Here is a 27,201-nt window from a genome sequence, read left to right as displayed (position 1 = left end):
AAGTTATGTCTGTAATTCATGTCAGAGCTTGTGCTGAAATAATATATATGTTTGTTTGGTTTTGCAGTAAGGCCTAGGCATGTGCAACATTGTTGTTGACAAAAAACCAAATGAGTGTGGCTGTGAGTACACTTAACAGTTTGAACAAGTGGCTTACTAAATAATTCACCATGTGTACAGTTGTTCTAAATGAGAAAATTGGCTGCAGTGACCAAAATCATTTTTTGTCACCAGGCTGTGTACTTTGATTTAGTTTTCAGACGTATTCTTTTGACTAAAATATCATTTTTGTATAAATTTAAACGTAATACTGTCAGTTTAGTCTAGTTTTCGTCAGCTAAACATCATAAGATTACAGTAGACTAAATAAAACATTGACTTACCCTACTTATTTTAGTTGACTAAGTCTGTTGTGTTGTAACCCATGAGAATTGCTACTCACGGTTTATAAAACTTATTTTCCTTGACATCAAATGCAAAATGTATCTACTTTTCTCTTCCTCCAAAGTGTTGACATTTTGCCAGTTTTCAAGAGAAACAGTGGAATATGGGATATACTTGTACCATTTTTTTTCAAAGAAAAAGTTTTACCATTTCCAGAGAGCAGATTAAATGTGTGCGTCTCTAATGCAAGAACATTACTTCCAAGCTCATCTTGACTTTTTAAAAAAAAAAAATTTCTGATTGGATCTCATCTCATTAGAACATTTTATCTTGTTTTTATTTTTTGACGAAAGTGTCAGTACATTTCATGATTGTATAGCAAATGCGTTGTCTTTTTGTCAAAAAGTAAAGAAAAAAAGGTTCTTGACAAAAACTATCAGGAAAATTTGTCAATGAAATTAATACAAATTAAGATGGCCTGTTTGCATGTTTGCATATGTACACTGTGATCAGATGGAGACAGTATGTGTTACTAGGGCTGGGCCATATTATACCGTTCACGGTAATACCGGTATAATGTTAGGCAACGATAGGAAAATGAAATATCGCGATAGAATGGGAGTAAAACGCGCATGCGCCAGTGCCTTTGTTTTCATACGCACATGGCCGATTGTTGAGTGAAACAGATGAACCAGAATTGATTTGTAAAAATGGTGCAACTTCCGTGATGTGGAACTGGTTTGGTGTTTGTCCGTCAGATACACGACAAAGCACATTTTTTTGCAGAACATGCAAGCAGCCGTCGTTATTGTCATATTTGTCGGACTAAGATTCTCTTAAATCTGGGAGTAATCTGGGTCCTAAACGCTGTATGCTTCAGGTCAAACAACACTGCAGCATCACTGAGAGTTTAAAAACTGTCTAAATTCTTTCATCTTTAATAAAACGATCAGCATTGCTGCTTAACCAGGTGTAACTATAAAGTTTTGTTTTCATGGATGCCTGGAAGTTAAAGTTATTACATTTAACGGAGTTAGAAGTTAGCAGGAAGCTAGCGGAAGTTAGCTCGCTAGTTTCGCTAGTTACCTAAGCATGATATAGCATGTTCTGACTGAGAGATTTCTGAAAAAATTCAAACGTACAGCTCTGCTATCACTTCCAACATAAATGAAGACAGGAAACTAAACAGCAGTGACGTTTGTAGGGTTACTGAAGTTGGGCTAGCTGCTGGTATATAATGATGTGCTACGTGATCGCTAGCGACACAGCTATGTTAGCATAACATAAACAGTGAAGCTGGAGGACGAACACTAACACTTTTCCACTTATAAAAGTTAACGTGAAGGTTCCTCATGGTTAGAGACAAATGCAATCACATGGCAGGATGCTGTAAACGGACCAAACTTCAGTCAGGAGAACAACTGAGATAATCCATCCACAATACGAGGTTAGTCATTAATATACTGCAACAACATGGGAATAGAGCAGCTGCCAGAGAATTCAACATTAATGAATCAATGGTACAGAAGTGGAGGAAGCAAGAAGAATGAGTTTAATAAAGTTTGATTTATCTGACTGCTTTGTTTCACTTAATGTGCCTTATAATCCCGTGCACCTTATGGTCCGAAAAATACGCAGTGCACACTGCAGTTTAATGTTGCAAAGCACCTCTTTTTAACTTCAGTGGATATTATACCACCGGATAAGCTGGAGGAGGTGGCTGGGGAGAGGGAGGTCTGGGCCTCTTTGCTTAGGCTGCTGCCCCCGCGACCCGGCCTCGGATAAAGCGGATGAAGATGGATGGATGGATGGATGGATATTATACATGGTTATGTTCAGGATATGTCAGCCCATTTCTACTGGAAATGCCTTTTGGTTAAACTTTCAGCAAGGAATTTGCATTTGCACTGTTAAATTTTTATAAAGCTTTAATGTACATAAAAACCAGCTTCTTGTTTAAGTGAAAATAAATGGAAGGTTGTCTTTTTGCGCTAGTAATGTTGTGGAGTTGTATTTTGTCTCGCATCAATTATATCGTCGGTTATATCGTTATCGCAAATTTTCAAATATATATCGTGCTAAATTTTTTTGGCCATATCGCCCTGCTCTATGTGTTACTGTACAACCCTGAGTCGAGTACTCTTGCTTGTCCGTCAGCCAGCCGCAGAGAAGAGTGAAGTTATAACATACAAAGAGTTGAAGTGAAACAGGGTGTCCACTGTAAGTACTGTCTGTGCTTTTTATGTCGTGGTTTTAGGTCTTTGAAGCTTTTGTTTGCGGTTCTACCGTTCTCAGAGAACTGTGTTGTTGCTCGCTTCCGTACTCGAGTCAGCATTCTGAACACCCATACTTCATCCACTTCTAGCGACACACAGCCGGGGTGATCCACAGGGAAACATGCACGCAGACACATCTGCAAGACCATAAACTACGCTTAAGGGGGGCTGACTTGCTTTTAAAACCAGCCTCATGTGGCCACTCGAGGAAGTGTCGGTTTTTTGACACTTCCAACACTCGGCAACCCCCGAGGCCCGAGGACCAATCTTGCGCTATTACTTTGGTATGAAAGTCAGATTAAAGAGACATCGACTGTCTCTGAGGAAACCCTTTCATGTTACCACAGAGAACACCACGAGTCACACAGTCACAACAACCTTAAATGTTAAAAGCTGTAATAAATAAACAAAGTAACTCCCGAAACATCAGCTTCTGTTCTATGGGAAGCAGGGAAAGCTGTGATGAGAGGTAAAATAATTTCTTTCTCATCACATAAAAAGAAAAAAGAAAACAAAAATATTCAGGAATTAGAAAAAAAACATCAAATCACTAGAAGAAGCCTACACGTCCCACCAAGATCAGGAAACATTGAACAAAATACGCAAAACAAAACTAGAATTAAATGAGATAATTGATAAAAAAAACAAAATTCTTAGTACAAAGACTACGCCTACAAAATTATGAACATGGTAATAAATCCGGTCAATTTCTAGCAAACCAGCTAAAAATAAATAAAGAAAAAACAACTATATGTGCTGTTCAAGATTCATCTGGGAACACATTATATGAACCGATACAAATAAACAACATTTTCAGGGATTTCTATAAAACGTTGTATTCACCACAAATAAACCCATCTAAAAAAGAAATTGATCAGTTTTTGGACAACATAACTCTTCCAAAATTATTGGACACTCAAGCAATGGCACTGGATTCACCACTGACACCAGGTGAACTCCAGGAAGCCCTGATAAGTATGCACAATAATAAGGCTCCAGGTCCAGATGGCTTTCCTGCAGAATTCTACAAAGAATTCTGGTCGATTCTAGCACCAGTTTTCTACAGAACGTTGTTGGAAATTAAAGAAAAGGGCAGACTTCCATCAAATATGAATTCTGCAAACATTAATCTCCTGCTAAAACCAGGCAAAGACCCTGTATATCCCTCAAGCTATCGTCCAATATCCCTTATAAATGTAGACCTTAAAATAATCTGCAAAGCTCTCTCAAAGAGACTGGAGAAAATAACCCCCCTCTTAATTCATCCTGACCAAACTGGTTTCATAAAAGGTAGGCACTCATCAACAAATACACGTAGATTACTTAATTTGATAGACTACTCATACAGTAAAAACCTAGAAACTACAATATTCTCTTTAGACGCAGAAAAAGCATTTGACAGAGTTAACTGGAAATTTCTATTTGCAACTTTACACAAATTTGGTTTTGGATCCTCTTTCATAAACTGGTTAAAAATATTATATAATTCCCCAACAGCTTGTGTTAGAACAAATGACCAGACATCCTCCAGCTTCTGTCTCTTGAGGGACACCAGGCAGGGATGCCCACTCTCCCCTTCACTATTTGCAATTTTTATTGAACCACTAGCAGCAGCAATTAGACAGAATTCAGTAATTAAGGGCATAAAATGCAAGAACGTGGAACATAAAATCAGCCTTTATGCGGATGATGTGTTACTCTTTCTCCAAAATTCACAAACCAATATCTCTGGGGTGATTGAATTGATAAACTCTTTTGCAAGAATATCAGATTACTCAATTAACTGGTCAAAATCTACAGTCCTACCGATTAATTGCTCCTTCCATAATTCCTCTTCTACACCACTGCAATCGGGAAATATAAAATATTTAGGTATTAATGTTTCTCCCAAGCTTGCAGATCTAACTAAATTAAACCATATCCCACTTTTAAAGAAGGTAGAAGATGATCTGGCTAGATGGAAATGTCTACCCATATCACTCATGGGAAGGGTTGCCGCTATAAAAATGATGGTCTTACCAAAAATAAATTATTTATTCTCAATGATCCCAACTAAACCGCCACAAGATTGGTTCAGATCTCTAGATTCATGTATGTCCAAATTCCTTTGGAAAAATAAACCCCCACGTATAAGCTTAAAAACACTACAAAAGACCAAGGATAAAGGAGGACTAGAACTGCCTAACTTTCAGCACTACTTCTTAGCCAACAGGCTTCAGTTTATCTCAGGATGGCTAAAACACACCCTCTTAGATGAACCTTGGCTAGATGTAGAACAAGCACTCTGCAATAATCTAGAGATCTCAGACCTACCATTTATCAGCTCAAACATCCAACGACATGAATGCTTTAAAAGCATCAACATCAGCTCTTCTCTGACAGCATGGTGGGAGTTTCTAAAATTGACGGCGTCTTCATTAATCCCATGCAAACGTACACCTATCTGGAACAACCCTGACATATTACAAAACAATAATATGATAAACTTTTCAGATTGGAGTGATAAAGGAATCAAATATTTAGAACATATACTAGAAGGAACAGAATTTATTTCATTTGACGGACTAGTTACACAATATGGGATCAACAAGAAAAGATTTTTAGAATATCAACAAATTAAATCCATAGTAAAAAAGAAATTTAAACCGGGTCAAGTTGAACTACAAACACCACCAAGTGTGGTTCAATTTCTTACTCTTAAACCCCCCAAATTACTATCCAAAATATACAGAATGCTTTCTAAAACAGATGAATCAATATCACTTCCTATTGCAAAATGGGAAGCGGATTTATCAGTTAACTTAGACCTAAACTTCTGGTCTCAGATTTGCTTAAAAACCTTTCATCTAATTAGAAATCCCAGTCTTCAATTAATTCAATACAAAATATTACATAGAGTGCACTATACAGGTCATCGGATGTTCAAGATGGGCTTTACGTCTACCAACAACTGCTCACACTGCCAAACCAATTCACCGGACAATTATATCCACGCTCTTTGGTTCTGTCCACCAGTTCAGAAGTTTTGGCGCGAGATATGTGAAGACTTATCGAAGTGTCTGAAATGTAACATTCCAACTTCCCCCTTAGTGTGTTTGTTGGGCAGCTTAGATAATGTCACTTCAGAAAAGAATATCGCCCATATGGTTTTCACTGCCCTATGCATAGCCAAGAAAACAGTCCTCATGAACTGGAAAAATAAAAATAATCTTAATTCTAACCAATATAGAAATTATCTATTAGATTACATTAGTCTTGATACAGCCTCTGCCACCACATCAGATCAATTGCTCTGGGCTCCTTTGATCAGCTCCATCACCTAGTGGGGGTGGGGGGTCATAGTTTGGTCCCGCCTTCACTGTTGTGATTGGTGTGGGGGTAGGGACAGGCTTAGGGCATCGGGGGGTTCCCCGGAGGCATCTTCCTTGGGGGGCTCAACCCGGGGTAGCGGTCATGTCCGGTTAGGGGCTCTGTTGGCTCTCAGGTGACTGTTTCCTCGCGGCTGCGTGCAGCGGGGCTAGGGGAGGGTCTGTGCTGACGGACGTGGGTTACTGACCTGGTAGCCTGGCTGCCCCTGGGTGGGTCCGGGATGGGCGTGAGGTTCTGGGGGCGCTCCGTCTCTGGGCTGGGACCCGGACCGGGCCTCGGGGGCTTGGGTCCTGGTTGGTGTGTTGCCGGGGTTGTGGGCGGGTGGGTGCATGGGGGCCCAGCCCTGGAGCAGGGTGCCGCCGGTGCGTCGAGCCACCTGGGGGGCTCTTCAACTGGTGGGGGAGATTGTCACATCTTGCAGGAGCTTTCCTCTCCTCAGGAGCTCCCTCTGCAGGAGGGGGAGATACAGGAGAGGTGGAGGAAGATCTCAGCCTGGGTGTTTATTGTCTTATGTAGTCTGGAAGATGAGTGGATGGTGGGGTGGGTGCAGTTTTCTCTGTGGTGGGGTTGGGTGGACTGTCCCGGGCTCTGTGGGGCCGGGCGGCGCTGCTGCACTGGGCCCGGTCTGGATGGGCCTGGGCCCCCTTTCCCTGGCGGGTCGCGGAGTATGGGGGTGCCTACTGGGGTCAGCGGGGGAGCTGGCCCCAGGGAGGGGTCACTTGCCCCTCCCTTCCTTCCCTCCCCATCTCCAGCTGCCTCCCTCTTCCCGCTCCACCACAACCACCCACACATGCAGGGCCTTGGAGTAGGGGTATGTCACCAGGGTGCAGAGGAGGCTACCCCCCCCCCCCCCCCCTCTGTCCCCTTCTGGCTGCCTCTGCCTCAATTTTATCCCACAACTTAGACATTCACATTACTCACACTCTCATTACACATACATATAGGATCTTGGGGGTGGGCACGATACACGGAGTCCAAAGTACCATCAGGGTGTACACCCCACCCCTGGCATCGTTGCCCACCTCTCAATTTTAAATACACGTAGACATTGAGGGCTAGCAGGAGGGACCATGCGCTTACCTGCTGCTCTCTGGCAGGTAGCTCCATGCCCTCCTGGGTTTTAAATGCACCTTAGAACACACATGCATCAACATTACAATGAGCGGGTGGAGGGAGGTTTGGAGTCTTCTCTCACCCCCATTCTCTGCGACCTGCTGGAGCAGGGGGGCTAGGACTAGGAGGAGGAGTTGGCCGTCCGACTGCGGTCTGGAGTGTGGAGCCTTCCTGCTGCTGCGGAGTCGGGACGGTCTGCCTCCCCCCACCGCAGGGAAAAGGGAAACACCACCTGGGTCTGGGTGCAGTTCCCCCCTCCAGGGGCGGGGGCACCTAGACCCGGTTTGTAGAGTACGCTTGGGGAGTGTGATCGTGTGTACAACGTCTCTTTATGTCTGTCTCCACATTGGTTGAGTGTGGAGTAAGTGCATATGAGAGCATGAGGGTGGGAATGGATGTTTGTATCTGTGTGTGCCTGTATGTCTGTGTCTATATGTCAGGTTGGGTGTCAGGCGCCACCTCTCTGGGGACATCTCAGGCCCTCCAAGGTTTGGAGGCCTATCTCCCCCTACCACCACTTCCCCTGCCAGTGGCGGACCCCCTCAGACATCGGTGCGTTGGTGGTTCTTTGTGTCCGGGGATGGGCGTCCAGGTACACACCGGCTCACTCCTTGGCGGCCGCTTATCGGGGCCTGGAGCCTGGGGCTCGCTCGGGCCACTTCGGAGGTGGGGTGCCCCCGGCCTCTCGGCCTGGGGCTCGGTCACTCAGGCGCAGCTGGCTGCCGGCGGAGCTCACGGGCGCGTCACTGCAACTCCCCCTGGCTTCTGCTCCGCGGCTGCTGAGTGAGCCCTCATCTGGGACTCTCCTCAGCTCTTTCCGGGACAGTGGCGCAGCTGCCCCTCTGTTGGTCTTCCTTGGTCTCTTGTGTTCTGGGGGCCTCTGGATGTCTGGAGTTTTGATCTCCTCCACACCTGCTTCACGCCCTGGAGGACGGGGCTGTGGCCCCCCCACACCCTCTAGCAGATTATTACATGAAGGAACCTTTTAAAAAAACAAAAAACAAGCGCGTCCATGCTCACAGGTGTACACACGGGTGATCACACCCACAAACTACACCCTTTTTGGCTCCTACCTCAAAGCACACTGTGTTCTGTTGATCTTATGTGCTGCACAATAATGTTTAACATTTAGTATTTACTGTCATATTCCCATATATCATTGTGATGTTGTTTATTCTATTACTCTTGTTCTCTTCTGCTTGCTTTCTTTTTTCTTTCTCAGCAGGTGACCCAGGTGATTGATATATGCATTTTTTTTTTTCTCTGCCCGTTCTGTTGGTTTTTGTCTTTTGCCCTTCTCCCCCGTCCCTCTTCTCAGCTGTTTCTCTTTCCCTCTTTCTTTCTCCCCTTCTTTCCCCCAGTCAAGTCTGTCCTGTATTCAGTAAGTGAAAATAAAATAAACAATAAAAGGTGAATCAAATGGACCATTACGGCAAGGCTGGGATGGTCAGTTTGGTAAAGTAAATCCGTTGGGCATCTTTCTTTGCCTTTAGACAACAATTCTGATGGCAAAAGAGCCAAACGGGACAGGCCAAAAAAATAAAATAAAATAAAATAAACAAAGTAACAAGACGTGAGCGCGCGCTCGTACTTTAGCTAATCCAGGGGTCCCAAATGGGAGCCGCACTGCTGAAATACAGGGTCAAAAGCTAGTCTTTCTGGATGCTGGCAGAATGATGGGAAAATATCACCCTTAAAGATCAGCTTTCAATAAACTATGCAAGTGATGATTAACACTGTCTGTAGGAGCAAAATTACACCTATTCCCTGAAACAAGTCACAAGGCTCGCAAGTAAACACCTTGATGACAAGCTCAGGCTATGTACTTTCTGCCTTATAACACACATCGCATTTGCTGTTGCTTTCTTTTTTCTTCTAAAAAATAGACATAGATAGTTACAGTCAGTACAAGTCTGCATTTGATAGCTTTATTTATAGAACTGATTAAAGTAGTTCCTTAAAAACAGTTTCAATGTCGTGTATTAATAAACTCATAAGAGGAACATGAATGTGATCATTTTTTGACAGCCCTACCCTGCCCACCACAATTTCCTGCATGCATTTCCATCAGTCCTTGCCTATACAGCACATATCTATATTTGGATTTCTACCCCACAGCGCTACACATGTAATATTGTTTTGCTTCTAGCTGTGATAATGGCCAGTTCGTCACAGTTTCCTCAGAAGTTCAGCCACTTGGCAAATATTTGCCCCCCTGCCTCACGGTGTCAATTAGTATTCCACACCAAGCTGAGCTGACCTGTAATCACACCCTCGTCTCACTCTGGACTTTTTTTAATGCATGCATGACTAACAGTTATCACTCCCAGTACATATCTTTTGTGTGCCTGGGAATAAGCCAGGATGTCCATCTGTGGGGTTTAATTAATGGATGTGCTGCGTTTGAAGAGATGTTCTATTGCTTTCCATTTCAAAACTGGGAGCGGAGTGGCTTCCTCTCTTCGTGCTTTTAATGAGGCATTAACATTACTGTCAAACTATCACAAGGGGACACTAGTGATTGTTCAGTGCGGAACACGGCAAACTGTTCTCTTTGCTGCAGTCAGACAAAATGAGCTAACCTCCTTTGTCCCGCTGTCTTTTCTCATTCTCTTACCACTTGTACATTCTTTTTTCTTCTTTTTTTTTTTTTTATAACTTCTGTGTTTCTATTCTCCATCTCTTCTATCCATTTCAGCCTCATCACTGTTCAGTTCACCCCCCCATCTCCCCAGCTTTTTCCCTCCATTCTTCAAACAGCAGCAAGGTTGCCTAACCTATCAGCGTTTATGTGTTTCACTGATAAAGCGCTCAGCAAAGGAGGTAAATATGGGACAGGAAATTGGAATGTCCAGGAGGTGTCTTATCTTACCTGACTTAACACAGAAATACGCAGACCTCAACTGCAAGTGCACACATTGACTGCTGTGTAATGGTGCACCTCCGAGCCAAGCACACACATACCAGCATGTAGTGGGAAAAGGGGGAAATGCTTCTCTGGTACTTACACTCTTCTAAGATGTTATTTGGGCAGGCGATGGATATCATAGCATATGTGTGCGCGTGCGCCTTTGTGCTTGTGTGAAAAATAGGGGAAAAAGGATGAGAAGGGACGCGGAATGAGAGAGTAATGTGCTGTGAGAGGAGTCGGTGACACTCCCTGTCAGCCTGAGAGCTCCCTCCCCACGGGGGAGACTGCGTAAGAAGACAGGCTTGGGAACTGGCAGGAGAGAGAAAAGAGATGATGAGATGTGGGAGAGATGGACTGAAGAGAGAGCGAGGAGGAGGAGGAGGAGGGGGGGAATCTATAGCCTGAAAGCTCCTTGGCGTGCATATGTTTAGACTTGAATGTTTGGAGAGGCTGCAAGCATTTTTAGTATTCATTGAACATCTCCAACACTGACCACTGCTGTGCCCCTATATGGTAGGAGAGCTAAAGAAACATGGTATCAAAGGGGCTCACTTCTTAAGTAAGGGATAACACTCTTAGACACGTCCGGTATCAGGAATTAATGGCCTTTACTTTGTTTCGCCCTTTACTTCATCTCTTAATTCCTGATAAAATATAAGTCGGGCATTTTCCTACTTATTCTGTAGTCACTTGACAATCGAGGGGAAACATTTAAACAAGCCTTAATGTAGTTTTTCATGGTTACGGCTAAGGGTTTGACTAATACTCTTGGATGATGATTATTTACTCAAGTAAAGAAGATGAACCCCTAGTTTGGAGGTTTTTCTTTTTCTTTAGTCCGTTCACAAGTTTCTTACAGTTTGACACTGGATGCATGCATTGATATATTCTGGGCTGATACCAGTTTGTGTGCTGTTTTGTTTGTATTACTTGTGTTGCTCCAGGAAAATAAAGCGATATTACTGTTTAATACTTGCACCATTTATACAGCGTGAAAGTGATGTCACACAACATATTAACCACCGCCTTTCCGCCCTGAACTTATTTGCAGATAGGCCGGTATCGGCTAACGCTAATGTGTGACCATTATTACATTAGATGCAATTACATGAAAAGGAAATAGCATTTTGCATGCAGCGCCACTAAAAAAGGCATGCACAGTGCAGAAAAGCATGGTAACAATAAGCAGGTGTAAGTCTGTAATAAAAATCATGGTTTAAATCATGGATCGAGGGTAAAATGTGATGGTGTCAAATGAATAACATGCAAAATTATTGAAAGAAATTTGCAAGGGTGATGGCCGGAACTGACTCGCCAGAAGTCTAGAGCCTTGGTTTGCTTTGTGTTAAGGGTGAGGATGTGTGTTTGACATGTCAATTCCTTCACCGCTCTCCTGTGTGCTGACTCATCTTGACTGCTTATGTGGCATACAACGGTAATATTATCGGGAAACTTTCTAATGTAGTTGTTGTGTCAGCGTTGTGAACAATAATGGACTGATTCTGTACTCACCTTTATGGTTTTGGATGCTGTCTACTTTGAGAGTCTAGTGTCTCTGTGTAAGGAAGTCCAGGATCCGTTATATTGGTGCATTCCTGTATTTGACTTTTTAATCTTCGTCTTAACGCGTCCGTTTATTGTGAAGTTCAACAGAGATATATTAGCGACTCCAGCAAAGAAGCTTTTTTTTGAAGGAGGGTGTTTGACAGCTGCAGACTGGCCATAATGGGCAACTCTTGTCGAAGCATTGTTCGTTATCCACGTCGTCGGGACGTTGGAAGATGACAAAACGTGGCTCTCTCCTCGTCTGCTCTCCTGCACGGTCACAGCTCAGTAAGCCTGCAGGCTGCCTTTGCATCGGTGGCTTGTCACCCACATCATCTGACCACTGTTGCCGACCTACAGTGGTTCTTCAGAGATTTGCGCAGGACACATTAAGACATTATGTTTATTAATGTCTTTGCTGATTGCTTAAAGCACGTTCCCTGGTAAGTGAGCTGTGATTGGCTCCTTGCTGGACCACACATTGTAGGCCACAGTGCACCTATTACTGTAGTTATCTGATAAACCTTTATTTAAATAGACATATGATATGAAAACCATCAAAAATATGAAACCACTCAGTTTACTTTGTGTGGGGTATCCAGGTCTTTGTGGTGCTCAGTTTGTGGATTGTGCATCAGTCTTACATATTCAACCCCATCATCATCTCTGTGGATGATATAAGATGCCATGGTTAGTTCAAGCTTGCCCTCCCTACCATGCTGAGCCAGATATATTTCAATGTCAAACTCAACGTTTCTGACCAGGCCAAGAAGTGTATTGAGAGGCCAGGAGAATTTCTAATGAGTTTACAGTCTGGGTTAAAGATGCGGGGCTAGTGGAGGCTGGTGTGTACTTTTTTCTGTCTTGTTTAAGCTTTGAACATCACATTTCGGATGTTGAATTTCGACCATGAATTCAGCTAAATAACAATTAATAGGTCTCAGAGGTTTTAGTCTTCCTGAGCTTTGGCTAAACAGAAAGTGGCATTAAAGTCCCACAGTGTGTCATTCAGGTCATTGGCAAGGTAGCTTTCAAATTCAGGAGTCCATTCATTTCTGTGCAAGGTCGTCTTTCTGTGATTTGATTTGGCTTATTAGAGTTATTAAACATCAGTTTCTTAGTGTTGCAATAAAATGTAAATGGAGGCTTTGGCTTTGTCCCTGTTGCCATGGTCTCTCTACAGCCAATCAGAATCAAGCAAGCTCTCTGGCCACTGTATAAGTAATTATTTTATAATCTTCTATGATATTTCTCAAGCCATGAATTATTACTATTTGCAGCGAGGAGCGGACACGGAATCATGCGAACACACGCATACATTTTCACTGTGTGGGTTGTTAGCTGTGATGACATTGTTAGGGATTGTAGCCTGAGGCAGACTCTGGAGAGAGACCTGCAGATGAGGAGCAGCTGGACTTTGAAAATGAAATATTCTTCTGCGTTAATCAGAAGGTGGACACTCGCTGAACAACATTATCTTCAGCGAAACAGAAGCACAGCGATGTGTGCACACACACACTGACACTGCTTGCACCAGTTTTTTTTTTTTTCTAGGTTATCTGTTTTGCCTAAAGAATATTTGTTCATCTGTATTTCATTATGCTTACAAATTCTTATACCAGATTATCACTAACATATAATTGGGTTATTTTTCAAGGGTTGTCAGGCGCAATGTGTCGTCTGCAGATTGCAATATGCTGTGCACAAATTGCTATCAGTTGTGGGAAAGGGATGGAAAACCTGGTGTTCAGATAAACATAGTTTTGAAAATCAACGCAGTTTCCAATCCAGGGCTGCAGGGGGTCTGGAACCAGTTCATTCACATTCACACCTACGGTCAATTCAGAATCACCAATTGACCCCCGTCATGTATTTCTTTGGACTGTGCAGGAAACTCACGCAGGAATAGGGAAAAACATGCATTTCAAACACTTGTTTTGATGAAAATGCTAAACAGTGTACCAATAAAATGAAACGAGAAAGCAATTTCAGTTCAGTTTTATTAAATTTAGCGCAAGTTCACAGCATCAGTCAGCTAAAGGCACTTTATATTATAAGTTAAAGACCCTACAATAACCCCCCAACAATCAGACAGTCCCCTGTGGGCAAGCACTTGGCAAAAGTGGGAAGGAAAAGCTTCCATTTTGACAGGAAGAAACCTCTAGCATAACCAGGCACAGGGAAGGGCAGCCTTCTGCCACGACCAGCTGAGGGTGAGGGGAGGAAGACGGAACAAAAGACACACTGTGGAATAAAGTATTAGTGTATTAATAATGAAATGCAGAGTGATGTATAAACATATAGTGAGTGAAAAGAAGTGAGTGAACTGAAGGCTCAGTGCATAATAGGAAGCCCCCAGCCATCTAGACGTATTTCACCATTACTAAGGGAGTATTCAGGGTCACCTGATCCAGCTGTTTGTGGAAAATAATTGCTTTTGGGATTCTGTTACTGTTGTGGACAAGAGATGTACAAACAGCTTTGGAGTACTAGCTTTGTATGTGTGAGTGACAATAGATAAATATGGATTTTCTTCCATAGCGACAGTTCAACCTGTACATTTGGTTAGTATTGAAAAGAGCATTTTAAGGAAGTCCTACGCTTGTTTTTCCACAGTCTGGGCAATTTCCCCTTCTAATTTAATAAACATTCAGTCGTCTTTGCCTTTTTGATAAAGCCAAATTATGCCTATGTAGCATCTCCTCTCCTGCTAGTTTGGTGTTTCTGTGGCTGCAAAGCTCATGGGTGTCTGCATTAGGGTATTGTGCACACTCTCTAACAAAATTTATGTCAGTCTGACCCTAGCTGTGGAAAGTGCATCACTAGCTTTGGACTTGAGTGCACACTTATTATCAGATATATCTGCTGAATCAATATTATGTACTCATTTCTCAATCTGCACCAATTTTTGTCCAGCGGCTCTCTATTTCAGGCTGTTATCTGTACAGCTGCAAATGATACAATTTATTGCACTGACCTTACCACGCCCTTGTATGCCTCTTGTTGCTCTCCGCTGCTCTGAATGGCCCCGAATGCTCTTCTTGTATCACAGATTATCTGACCCTTACTGCTGTAGTGGCTGCTCCACCATCTGATTCACACTGACCTTCCCTGGACACGCTGATGAATATCAAACCAACTGCGATGTGTGGGCTTTTAAAGTTTCTAGTAACGGCAGAGTGCCTTGCTTGGATCACGCGGTTGATATTATCAGATATGTTTGGGTTTTTTTTTTTATCCGTTAAGATCTTCTACATTATACAAAGAATGCTTCTTTGAGATTAAGTCATTATTTAATAAGTCAACAGGCTATGCTTGGTTTTATCGGTCTTGGTGTTTTGTTTTGTTTTTTTCTGTTTCCCTGGTAAACAGTTGGTGGCAGAAATGTACAAAATATGTGCCAATAAAAGCCACCAAATTAAAAACTAAATAAATACAAATGCACTTACATCAATTTCATCAAATGCACCATTGTTAGACCTCAAGGTTGAACAGAATGCAATGTCATGTCCCTCTTTTCTGACTCTCTCTGCCCTATCTGCTGCTTTTCTCCTCATTGCATCATGTTAGATGTCACTGGCCGGTGTATTTCAGGGTCATTTATATATTGTATGACTCATTAATTACTCAAACAGGTGTGCGTGTCTGTGCAAGAGTGTGTATCTTAGATCTCATGAAATCCAGTCACGCCCTTTACATAAATGTATTATTACACACACACACACGCACACGCACTCACTCACTCTTTCAGGTACTGCAATGATTCTTCCAGCTTCCTTGAGTGCACCCAGATCATTAATGGCATTATTGCTGTCGAGAGTACTAACCCCCTTCTTCCTGTCTATCTCGCCTCTTATCGAGTACAAGAATAGTTGTCGTTGTGGATTTCTGCCCACAGAAAGGGTTGATTGAAATGCAGTGATTTTGATTATGTGCTTGTAATCTGTGCCTGTAATTTTATGCATATCTGCATGTGTGTCTTTGTGTTTGGGTAACTGCAGTCCTTAGTACAGTGGCACCAGTGAGTGAGTCATGGTTTTTTATAACACAGCAGCCTCTTTCCCATCAGTCGCAGACTTCAGCTCTGAATATTAGCACACAAATAGAATAGCTGAACTGATTTCTAACATCCACATTTGTCTTCCTGTTTCGTGCCATGTCTCTCATCTCTGCATATGCTGTAGTTATGTTTACAGCACACACGATGCTGTAGCAGAAAGGGAAAAATACTGAACCAAATATAAAAATGGGTTTACATAATAAAAATGTGTTCAATTAAGGCTTGTACAGTAGCACCAAAATAGTGACTCTGACTCACTAATACTTAATATACAGTTCCATACCAGAGGACTATGTAACCTTGTGGAAAACTAATCCGGTTGTTCAGTCTGATGTCACTAGCCGTGTCTGGACCTAAACTCCGCTACAGGTCCATATACCAAACGATCACTATGGCATTACTGAGAGTTGAAAAACTGTCTAAAGTCTTTCATCTTTAATAAAATAATCAGCGTTCTGCTCTACCAGGTGTAACAATTGAGTTTAACATCCAGGCATCCATGAAAACGGAATTTATGACATCTAACGGAGTTAAAAGTTAGCAGGGACTTAGCTTGCTAGCTTCTATCTAAATACAATATAGCATGTCCTGACTGCGGGGTTTTGGAAACAAATTAAACGTACAGCTCTGTTATCACTTCCAGCATAAATGAAGACAGAAAACTAAACAGCAGTGACGTTTGTAGGGTTACTGAAGTTGGGCTAGCTGGTATATAATGATGTGCTACGTGACCGCTAGCGACACAGCTATGTTAGCATAATATAAACAAGCAAATTTTTTTTCCACTCGATAAAAGTTACCGTGAGTGTTCTCGGTGGTCAGGAACAAATGTAATCGCATGTCAGGATGCTGTAAAAGGACCAAACTTCAGCCAGGAGAACAACTGAGATAATCCATCCACAATACGAGGTTAGTCATTCATATACTGCTGCATGGGCTGGGCTGTAGTTACATTCCCCAGTCCCCCAAACCCCTGACAGGCCATCACCCTCCTCCCCCTCCCTTTCTCCCTCCTCCCCACACCTGAAATTCACTGAGGAGATGATGGAGCGGGTCAATGCTGGGCTCAGATCTACCCTATGGGCAGAAATCTGTGCCATCAGAAACTGAATTTGAATAAGTTAAATTTGAATTTGAATTGCTCAGATTGAATCTGAATTGTAACTTGAATAAATGCTTTTGAAAACTGAATTTGAATTAGTCTAATTTGAAATTGAATTTATGGTTTGAAAATGATCATCACTAAATTGAAATTGAATTTTATATTTTGAAAATGAATTGATTTGCTTTGAAACTGCATTTTATCCTTTAAAAATTCAGCTCTCGAATAATTTCAGTTTCACTTCTCACCATTTAGTTTCAGTTCTACAATTCAATTTCAGTTCCAAAATTCAGTTTTTTGGAACTTACATCCGGTTCCGGTTCAAGCGCAGATTAATAGAACTACGTTTTACTAGCGGACCGAAAGTGTTACTGACGGGAATCTACAGCATGTTGAGCTGAATTAAGACTTCAGAAGTCATTCGTCATGTCGAGTGACCAGCGGATAAACTCTCAGGTTGGTAATAAATGTATTACATGTATAAGAACAAGCGTCAAGAACAAGCGTCATGTTAACAAAAGATAGCCGTACAGTAACTGTTATGCTTATTGTAGCTGTTAGCTAAAAACGCTAATTTAGCGTAGTTTGCCCTGAATTCAGCTTTGACAAACAAATATGATCGACTGTTTCTAGTAGAATTCCAAAGTTGTCATCTTGTACCCTCTCAGAGTACCCCCTCTGTATGCTTGCAGAGACCCCTACAGTAGGGAAACATGCAAAACGGTGTCCAAACCTTTGTGTTTTAGCTTTATTTATGTCTTACACAGCATCCCAACTCTTTAGCTAACTTAATAACTTTAGCTAAAGTGAATAGTTAGTCTAATTCATTAGTGCAGCATTACTGGATCACCTCTGTTTGAAGTGATATAATGTGATATACAACTATCACTGTGTTTAACTACCATAATCATTCTTAGGGTGCTGAGTGCATGCTTAATTAGATTTTTTTTTTTTTAAACACACTGCTCTATTAATATGTTTGACAGGCTGAAGTTGTCGGGTCACCTCCTAAATCGACCATCTTTTACAGGTGTTTTGTGCCAGAAATGGAGTGTCCACTGAAGACTGAAGATACTGAATCTCTACGCCTTGCCATTGATCCCTCTTGTGCCTTCATCTAGACAAGAGACATTAACTTAACCACTCTCATATGCTCTGTACCTACATCACCTTCCCTGACAGTTGTAGCTTGGCTCATCTGAGGGTGAAATTATAAGAATGTGTTATTTTGCAAAGTGCTCTCTAGGGTTCCTAAATAAAATATGGCGGTGAGGTCATTTCTTTTGAATTAATCCCTTCTTCTGAAATATAAGAACCTCTCCTGGTTTTAATGGCACTTTGGATTTCTTTACTTTCTGTTCCACTTCCAACCCCAAATAGATGCTGGCAAGCTGACACAGTAACATGGAAGAGGGAAAGACGTTGGAAAGGACTACTACAAATAAACCTAATGCCTAACAATGAAAAGTGTAAAATAAGAACAATAATAATAGTAAAAATAAAAGATGAAGTAACAAATTTTTAGTTTATTCCAAATGATCATCCAGATGTCTGTGACATGTGATGACAAACACCATAATGGAAGGCTTTAGTCATCACATGCTTAAACTCATATTTTTGCATATGCTGAACAGGCAGTCAGACATGCTGTAACTGTGGGGTAGAAAACAGCATGAACACCATACGGCAGGGGTCTCAAACTCCAGTCCTCGAGGGCATGGAAAAGTTGCATGACACTGGCCCTTGAGGACTGGAGTTTGAGACCCCTGTCATACGGAATATGACAGGTGTGGTTGAACTGCATGAAGACTCTGAAGTTTCTCTTCTCTTCTGGCAGGACAAGAATGTGGCCTTGTCCTGTGAGCCACTGTAAGGATGTACTTAGAGTAGAACTGGACTGTCACCGGCCTCAGGCTCTTCACCCTTTTCAAAGACAAAGCAGTCATTTAGATAAAATATTAGATATTGTTTACCTGTAAATGCACAAAGTAAATTTAGAAATGTTATTATTGTCAAGAGTGAACAAGCACTGATAGTGTAATCTACAGCTGTGGCCAAACGTTTAGAGAATGAGAAGTGTTGTTTGCTTATTTACAAAGTTTGCTGTTTCAGTGATAGTTGTATATCATATTATATCACTTCAAACAGAGGTGATCCAGTAATGCTGCACTAATGAATTAGACTAACTATTCACTTTAGCTAAAGTTATTAAGTTAGCTAAAGAGTTGGGATGCTGTGTTATGCTGGGCTTACACTGTGCGATTTTTGGCCCATTTTGAGCCGATTTTTGAGTCGTGCGACCGTTTTGGCGATCGGCCCGATTTTGGCCTTCATCGTGCGTCGTGCATCGTGTAATATACGTGGGGTAACGGGAAGCGATAAACACCTCACGACCAGCTCCCGATCATCAATCGCTTGGTCGTGAGGGTGTCACCGCAGCTTCTCACACTGCGCACGCGCAAACACAAATGTCAGCGAAAAAGACGGCGCAGCGCGGCAGTGCAGCGTGTGATCTGGACACACAAGCGATGGAGGCACAACTTGTAGAACTATGGCAAGCTCACCCGAACCTTTTCGATGTGGCCTAACAAAATTATCACGACCACAACAACCGTGAAAATAGTTGGATCTACACTGCTGCTCAATCACAGCTGCCTGATCAATGTTTTTCATTAGCAATTTAGCAAAGTTGATGGTGGTGGTGTGTCTGTGTGAGTGAAAGACAGAGAGGGAGAGCGAGCCAACAGAATTTCTCTTATAACCTTGATTTTATGGACGCACAGTGTGAGCAGTCGGGTCGCATCAGAGCATCGGGCCGTATAGTGTGAGACCCTGCATCGTGACCTATGAACTTCTAACCCCTGCGAGTCAATAGCAGGAGCTGAATCGTGCGACTGAAAAAAAATCGCACAGTGTCTGCCCAGCATAAGACATAAATAAAGCTAAAATACAAAGGTTTGGGCACCGTTTTGCATGTTTCCCTACTGTAGGGGTCTCTGCAAGCATACAGAGGGGGTACTCTGAGAGGGTACAAGATGACAACTTTGGAATTCTACTAGAAACAGTCAATCATATTTGTTTGTCAAAGCTGAATTCAGGGCAAACTACGCTAAATTAGCGTTTTTAGCTAACAGCTACAATAAGCATAACAGTTACTGTACGGCTATCTTTTGTTAACATGACGCTTGTTCTTGACGCTTGTTCTTATACATGTAATACATTTATTACCAACCTGAGAGTTTATCCGCTGGTCACTCGACATGACGAATGACTTCTGAAGTCTTAATTCAGCTCAACATGCTGTAGATTCCCGTCAGTAACACTTTCGGTCCGCTAGTAAAACGTAGTTCTATTAATCTGCGCTTGAACCGGAACCGGATGTAAGTTCCAAAAAACTGAATTTTGGAACTGAAATTGAATTGTAGAACTGAAACTGAATGGTGAGAAGTGAAACTGAAATTATTCGAGAGCTGAATTTTTAAAGGATAAAATGCAGTTTCAAAGCAAATCAATTCATTTTCAAAATATAAAATTCAATTTCAATTTAGTGATGATCATTTTCAAACCATAAATTCAATTTCAAATTAGACTAATTCAAATTCAGTTTTCAAAAGCATTTATTCAAGTTACAATTCAGATTCAATCTGAGCAATTCAAATTCAAATTTAACTTATTCAAATTCAGTTTCTGATGGCACAGATTTCTGCCCATACTACCCCCCGTCCCAATCCCTTTTTGTCCCCCATAAACCCCCCACCAGAGCGGCCAAAGGTTCGCCATCGAGCCCCACCCTCAACAGAGCAATCGAAGTCACATTGCCCAGCCTCGCCCCCCTTAGTTCCTCTTCATGCCCTGTCTCCGCAGTCTGATGTGTGATGTGTGAAGGGTCCGGGCTGTGAGGATTATGGCAGTGGTGACTTTTCCCAGGAGAAGCTGGGACCCTGTTTACTAGAAGGTTTTAAAATTTCTGTACTTTTAGGTGACAGGAGACATGTGGCCTGGTCAAAACACAGAGAGCTGCACTCTAAAAGATCTTTAAACATAGTAAACATACCTTGTGTGCCACAGACTGCTCCCAAACAGGAGGGGACAAGTAATACCTCTAAAACAGTTAAGTTGGCTTTATTAAACGTTAGATCTTTAGCTGGGAAAACATTTTTAATTAATGATTTAATCACTGAGCACAGCCTTGATTTTATGTTTTTAACTGAAACTTGGTTGGACCAAAGTAACAGTGGAGCTGTTCTCATCGAGACGACCCCTACTAACTACAGTTTTATCAGTGAGGCCAGGGTGAGCAGGAGAGGAGGAGGGGTTGCTGTCTTGTTTAATGAATCATTTCAATGTAAGCAGCTATCTCCTGGAAGTTTTCAGTCTTTTGAATATGTGGCTTTACAGCTGAAGGCCCCATCCAAAGTCGTGTTTCTTAATGTTTACAGGCCTCCCAAATACTGCACAGACTTTTTTAATGACCTCAGTGAACTGCTGTCTGTGATCTGTGTTGATTTTGACTGTGTAATTATTGCTGGGGATTTTAACATTCATGTGGACAACCCTCAGGACAAAGGGACTAAAGACCTGAGTAACACTCTGGGCAACTTTGGGCTGACTCGGCATGTAAAACAGAGGCCACACATAATAGAGGACACACTCTTGACCTACTGATCTCCAAAGGCCTGAGCATTTCAAAGGTTACTGTGTCTGATGTGGGCCTGTCTGATCATTACTGTGTTTTCTTTGAAAGTAAAATCTCAGCCCACACAAATATATCAACAACAGTGATCACAAAACGGTGTATAACTGAACACAGTAGTGCAATTTTTAACCAGGTCTTCCCATTAACACCTGACCTGTCCAGAGGGTCAGTCAATGAGCTCGTCAATAGCTTCAATGCTAACATGTTAAATGTAATGGACACTATTGCTCCCATTAAGGTGAAGGTTATCTCTGGAAGGAAAAAGTCTCCATGGAGAAACTCCACACTGGTGAAAAATGAAAAAAGAGAGTGTAGGAAAGCTGAGCGCAGATGGAGAAAAACAAACCTCCAGGTTCATTATGACATTTATAAAGAGAAACTTCACAATTATAATTTACAACTGAGGAATGCAAGGAGGTCCTACTTCTCTGACATCATCACTAAAAACAGTCATAATGCTCGGGTCTTATTTTCTACAGTTGACAGGCTAACAAACCCCCCTGTGTCAGTGGCAGCTGAACTTCATTCGACCATGGCCTGCAATGACTTTGCCAAATTCTTCACAGAAAAAATCCAAAAAATTAGACAAGCAATTGGTACATCAACAGCAGATCCAGGATATGTACTGTGTCCACCAAAAAACTGTTTAAACACCATGAAACAGTTTCAACCTATTAACAGCAAAGACCTGGAGGACATCTTAGGTAAACTGAACTCCTCCTCTTGCTGTTTAGATGTCCTGCCAACAAGTTTTTTCAAAAAGGTCTCAAAGACTTTGGAGTCAGACCTGTTACAGATCGTCAACTTTTCTTTATTATCAGGTGTGTTTCCAGAACCACTAAAAACTGCTGTAATAAAACCTATACTGAAAAAGGACAATCTCGACAAGACACAAATGAACAACTACAGGCCGATCTCAAATCTCCCATTTTTAAGTAAGATCATTGAAAAAGCAGTTTCTCAACAGCTCAGTTACTTCTTAAAACAGAATAATTGCTACGATGCCTTCCAGTCAGGTTTTAGACAGAACCACAGCACTGAAACCGCTCTGACCAAAGTGTTTAATGACATATGTCTGAATACAGACAGTGGAAAAATGTCAGTCCTAGTTTTACTGGATCTCAGTGCAGCATTTGATACAGTTGACCACAACATATTACTCAAACAACTGGAGAACTGGGCAGGTCTTTCAGGAACTGTACTAAACTGGTTCAAAACATACTTAGAAAACAGGAAATACTTTGTATCAATAGGTAACTTCACATCTGAGCAGACAAGTATCACATGTGGAGTTCCCCAAGGTTCCATCTTGGGACCCCTTCTGTTTAACATCTACATGCTCCCACTGGCACAGATTATAAACAACAACAAAATAAACTATCACAGCTATGCAGATGACACACAAATATATATCACAATGTCACCAGGAGACCGAGGCCCTGTACAGGCTCTTGGTAAATGCATTGAGGAAATCAATGACTGGTTGTGCCACAATTTTCTCCAGCTAAACAAAAACAAAACTGAGGTAATAGTCTTTGGCGCCAAAGAAAAACGATTACAGGTCACCAGAGAACTTCAATCTATACATCTAAAAACCACAAACCAGGCGAGAAATTTGGGTGTAGTGATGGATGCAGACCTAAACTTAGAAAAACACATTAAGACAATAACAAAGTCAGCTTACTATCACCTCAAGAATATTTCAAGGGTAAAAGATCTGATGTCTCAACAGGACCTGGAAAAACTAGTCCATGCATTCATCTTTAGTAGGCTTGATTACTGTAACAGCATCTTTACAGGTCTACCTAAAAAATCAGTCAGACAACTACAGCTCATTCAGAACTCTGCTGCTCGAGTCCTCACTAAGACCAAAAAAGTGGACCACATCAGTCCAGCTCTGAGGTCTTTACACTGGCTACCTGTCCGTCAGAGGATAGACTTTAAAGTTCTGATGCTGGTCTATAAAGCTCTGAATGGTTTAGGACCAAAATACATCAATGACCTCCTGACCCAGTATGAACCTTCCAGATCCCTCAGGTCATCTGGATCCGGTCTTTTATCAGTTCCCAGAGTCAGAACCAGACACGGAGAAGCTGCATTCAGCTTTTATGCTCCTTATATCTGGAACAAACTCCCAGAAAGCCTCAGATCAGCTGAAACACTCAGTTTATTTAAATCCAGGTTGAAGACTCACCTGTTCTCAGCTGCATTTGAATAAAGCACCAAATCCACACTTTTAAGCTTAAATTTCAAAACTTACATTTAACTACTGATTTTATCTACTGTTCTGATTTTATCTGTTTTGATTTTATATACTGTTTTGTTTGTTTGTTTGTTAATTAGTTAGTTTATTTGCTTGTTTTAATCAATTTTAAATCATGCTTTTTATTTGTTCTTGTTTCTAATGTCTCTGTAAAGCACTTTGAATCACCTTGTTGTTGAATTGTGCTATACAAATAAACTTGCCTTGCCTTGCCTTGCCTTGCCTAAGGTTTGAAAAACTGAGCTTAAATAAATGATTAGTGGTAATAAAAGCCGAGGGAGGTCAACAGTGATCACTGACTGTTTTAGGAGCTTTTTGAGATTAAATAGAAGAAAATACATAAAATTAAACATGTTAACAACACAAAAGCCATATTAAACGCAGACTACTTTAGACCCGGAAGTAGGATTCATCACGTCATCACTGAACAATCGGATTGCATGCTTAATCAATCGATAGCTTGTAGAACTGTCTTTAGCAGCAATAACTTGAAGTAATTGTTTTCTGTGTTACTTTATCAGTCATCGTGGAGGGATTTTGGACTACTCTTCTTTACAACATCCCTTCTACCACACCATTTCAGTCAGGTTGAGGTCTGGACTTTACAAGACCTTGATTCTTTTCTTTTGTCAGCGATTCTGTTATACATTTGTGTGTGTGTTTGGGATTATTGTCCTGTTGCGTGGCCCAATTCAAGCCAAGCTTTAGCTGTTTGACAGACAACCACACATTTGACTCTAGAAAGCTTTGAATATCTCGGAAGAAATGAATAAATAAATAAAATGACATATTTAATTTGTGTTTACCACACACTTTTATTCAACTCATGGGAGCAGGGATGTCAAACTAATTTTATATTGTAGGCCACATAAAGGTGTAGTATGAATGGCAGTGCAGGTAGAGTATTTACCAACAGAAAAATCTGCAAATCCTATGAACATTTTAGTTGAAAATTCAAAATCTGTGCACTCCTTCATATTTTCCAAAGCCTTCCAGCAGGCCAGATCTTTGCCAGGCCGATTTTAGCCCCTGGGCCTCATGTTTGACAGCCCTGCATTACAGGCATTTCTACATTTTTAGGAATTTATCGGGTCTATAATGCTATTGCTCTGTAAGATATAATAGCAGGGACACTTGAATCCTTTTAGACATTCATGTAATGATCTCATATTTTGTTGCCTTTTAAACAAGGCACTTGGTGATTTGATGGTTTTGTGAATGTGATATGAAGCTTTACCTTTGATCTCTTGATTCAAGTGCCCTGTCATTTTTCCAGAAAACGGTAGTAGTGTGAACAATGGCAGCTACTGCAGGTGGGGCTGTGAGAGTGTGAGAGAGAGAGAGGATGATGGAAAGAGTGCGGCATAAAGGGAGAGAGATATCCATCCATAAATCCAATAAAGTGATGACATTTAGAGTTATTAAATTCTGTAAACATTCCCCAAGTGGTCTGACTGTAATATCCAACCTTCTCTCGAGCTCCTTCCCTTTCTTCCTTTTTCCTTTTCCTATCCCCTCTTCACATCTCACTCACTCACTGACATTCAGCTCTTGCTCTTCCAGCATTGAACATCTATCAACCCCTGACATATTTGTATATGCCATCTTTGTCTTTGACTTTCACTTTTCTTTCTTTTTCTGTCCCCGTTGCCCATTGCTCTCATTTGTCCTTCTGGCCCTCTCTTACTTCCTGGCTGGTTTAATAGTGTTTTTCAGCCACTAAATCCAGCCCGGCACCAATCCGGTCGTTAAGTGATGACGTGACAAATTCTACTTCCGGGCCTAAAGTAGTCTGCGTTTAATATGGCTTTTGTGTTGTTAACATGTTTAATGTTTTGTATTTTCTTCTATTTAATCTCAAAAAGCTCCTAAAACAGTCAGTGATCCCTGTTGACCTCCCTCGGCTTTTATTACCACTAATCATTTATTTAAGCTTAGTTTTTAAAACCTTAGGATGTAACTACAGCCCAGCCCATGCAGCAGTATATGAATGACTAACCTCGTATTGTGGATGGATTATCTCCTGGCTGAAGTTTGGTCCTTTTACAGCATCCTGCCATGCGATTACATTTGTTCCTGACCACCGAGAATTATGTATTTAGTAGCAACAACAATCAAATGCTCAGTTACAGATTTTTTTGCCAAATCTGAAGAATCGACAGCAGTGCTTTAATTATGTTCGTTGCAGTGGTATAAGTAGACGGGAAAGTTTGCGTCTTTTTCCTTCTGTCTTTGGCTTCCTTCCCTTTTCGCCATCTGAATTTACAACGCATCAGCGTGATTTGGTGCAGATGAAACGGAGCAGAGTAATAATGTGCTTTACAGAGCAGGCTTCACCCGCCACTGTGCCGTATTAAGCTGTGTCCCAAACAGAGTGAATGAAGTCATCAATAGTATCTCAAAATGTCATGCCTCTCATTTGATGATGATTACAGGACTTCATTGTACTTCTTTCTTTCGGAAGATAGACTGGAGATTTTAATAATTTTAGAGTCATGCGATGATATTTTGGTGCTTCGTCTTCATTTGCTTCAAGGACAGACACGGCTATTCAGTTTTGAAAGTATAACACACAAGTGGTTTACTTTTTTCTGTTTCAATGAGAGACTAGCAAAACAAGTTTTCAATTGATATTCAAGGCTAGAACACTGGTACACAGAGTTCTCGAAGTACCTTCATTACTTAAACTCAGATAAACTTAATCTTCTGAATGAGGCTGCTGCTGGTTACTGGACTGCTCTTCCAGTAGACCATGTGCTCTCACAGATCAAATCAATGTAAAAGCCTTTAAAAATGCTGGTCCAACACACTGAACACACTGAATAATCATGCACACCTTTTTCATACCTGCATTTTAGACTTTTTGGGCCCCCATTAGCAGGTCATGCCTTGGCATTTGAATTGGCCATTCAAAAACATAAATTTTCTCATTATTATTATTTGACTATTCAGTTGTTGATTTTATCCATTCTTTCCCAAGGTTTAGGCCAGGGTCTTCTTCCTTGAAAATGTCTTGGTTTCATTTAAATTCATTATTCCGTCGGTAATAACGAGGTGTCCGGGCAGTGAGACAGCAAAGCAGCTACAGAGCATGGCGCTCATTCCACCATATTTGATAGTTGTTGTTTTTTTCTCCAAGCATAACATCTTCCAAAAAGTCAACTTTTGTTTCATGTGTGCACAGAAATAAGTGATGTGAAACATCTTGCCTGCAGGTTTAGAGCAATGATTTATTTATTTTTATTTTTATTTTTCAGAGGACAGCGGTTTTCCTGTAGACACCAGTCTTATTCTTTTTTTTTTTTGTTGTTGTTGTTTTTTTTTGTTTGTTTTTTTGTTTTACTTATAGCAGAAAGAAGAACACGGATTTGTGGGTATTCACCGAGTGTTTTGACTTTTTTGGTAACATTGTGAAGTAACAGTCGTGAATTTTCACCACTTGCAGACAGTTTATTTAAATGCAGGTTCATGAACATTTCCAG

At 41.4% G+C, this 27,201-nt stretch overlaps 1 protein-coding gene across 7 annotated transcripts in view; it reads left to right on the top strand.

Moving 5' to 3' along the window:
• The window catches only part of dab2ipb (DAB2 interacting protein b), a 177,726-nt gene that overhangs the window by 69,670 nt on the left and 80,855 nt on the right, over positions 1–27,201 (top strand). The window lies entirely within an intron of this gene.

Source organism: Rhamphochromis sp. 'chilingali' (assembly GCF_963969265.1).
Source record: "Rhamphochromis sp. 'chilingali' genome assembly, chromosome: 2".
In the NCBI taxonomy this organism is placed as follows: Eukaryota; Metazoa; Chordata; class Actinopteri; order Cichliformes; family Cichlidae; genus Rhamphochromis; species Rhamphochromis sp. 'chilingali'.
This window is presented reverse-complemented; position numbering and strand designations above follow the sequence as displayed.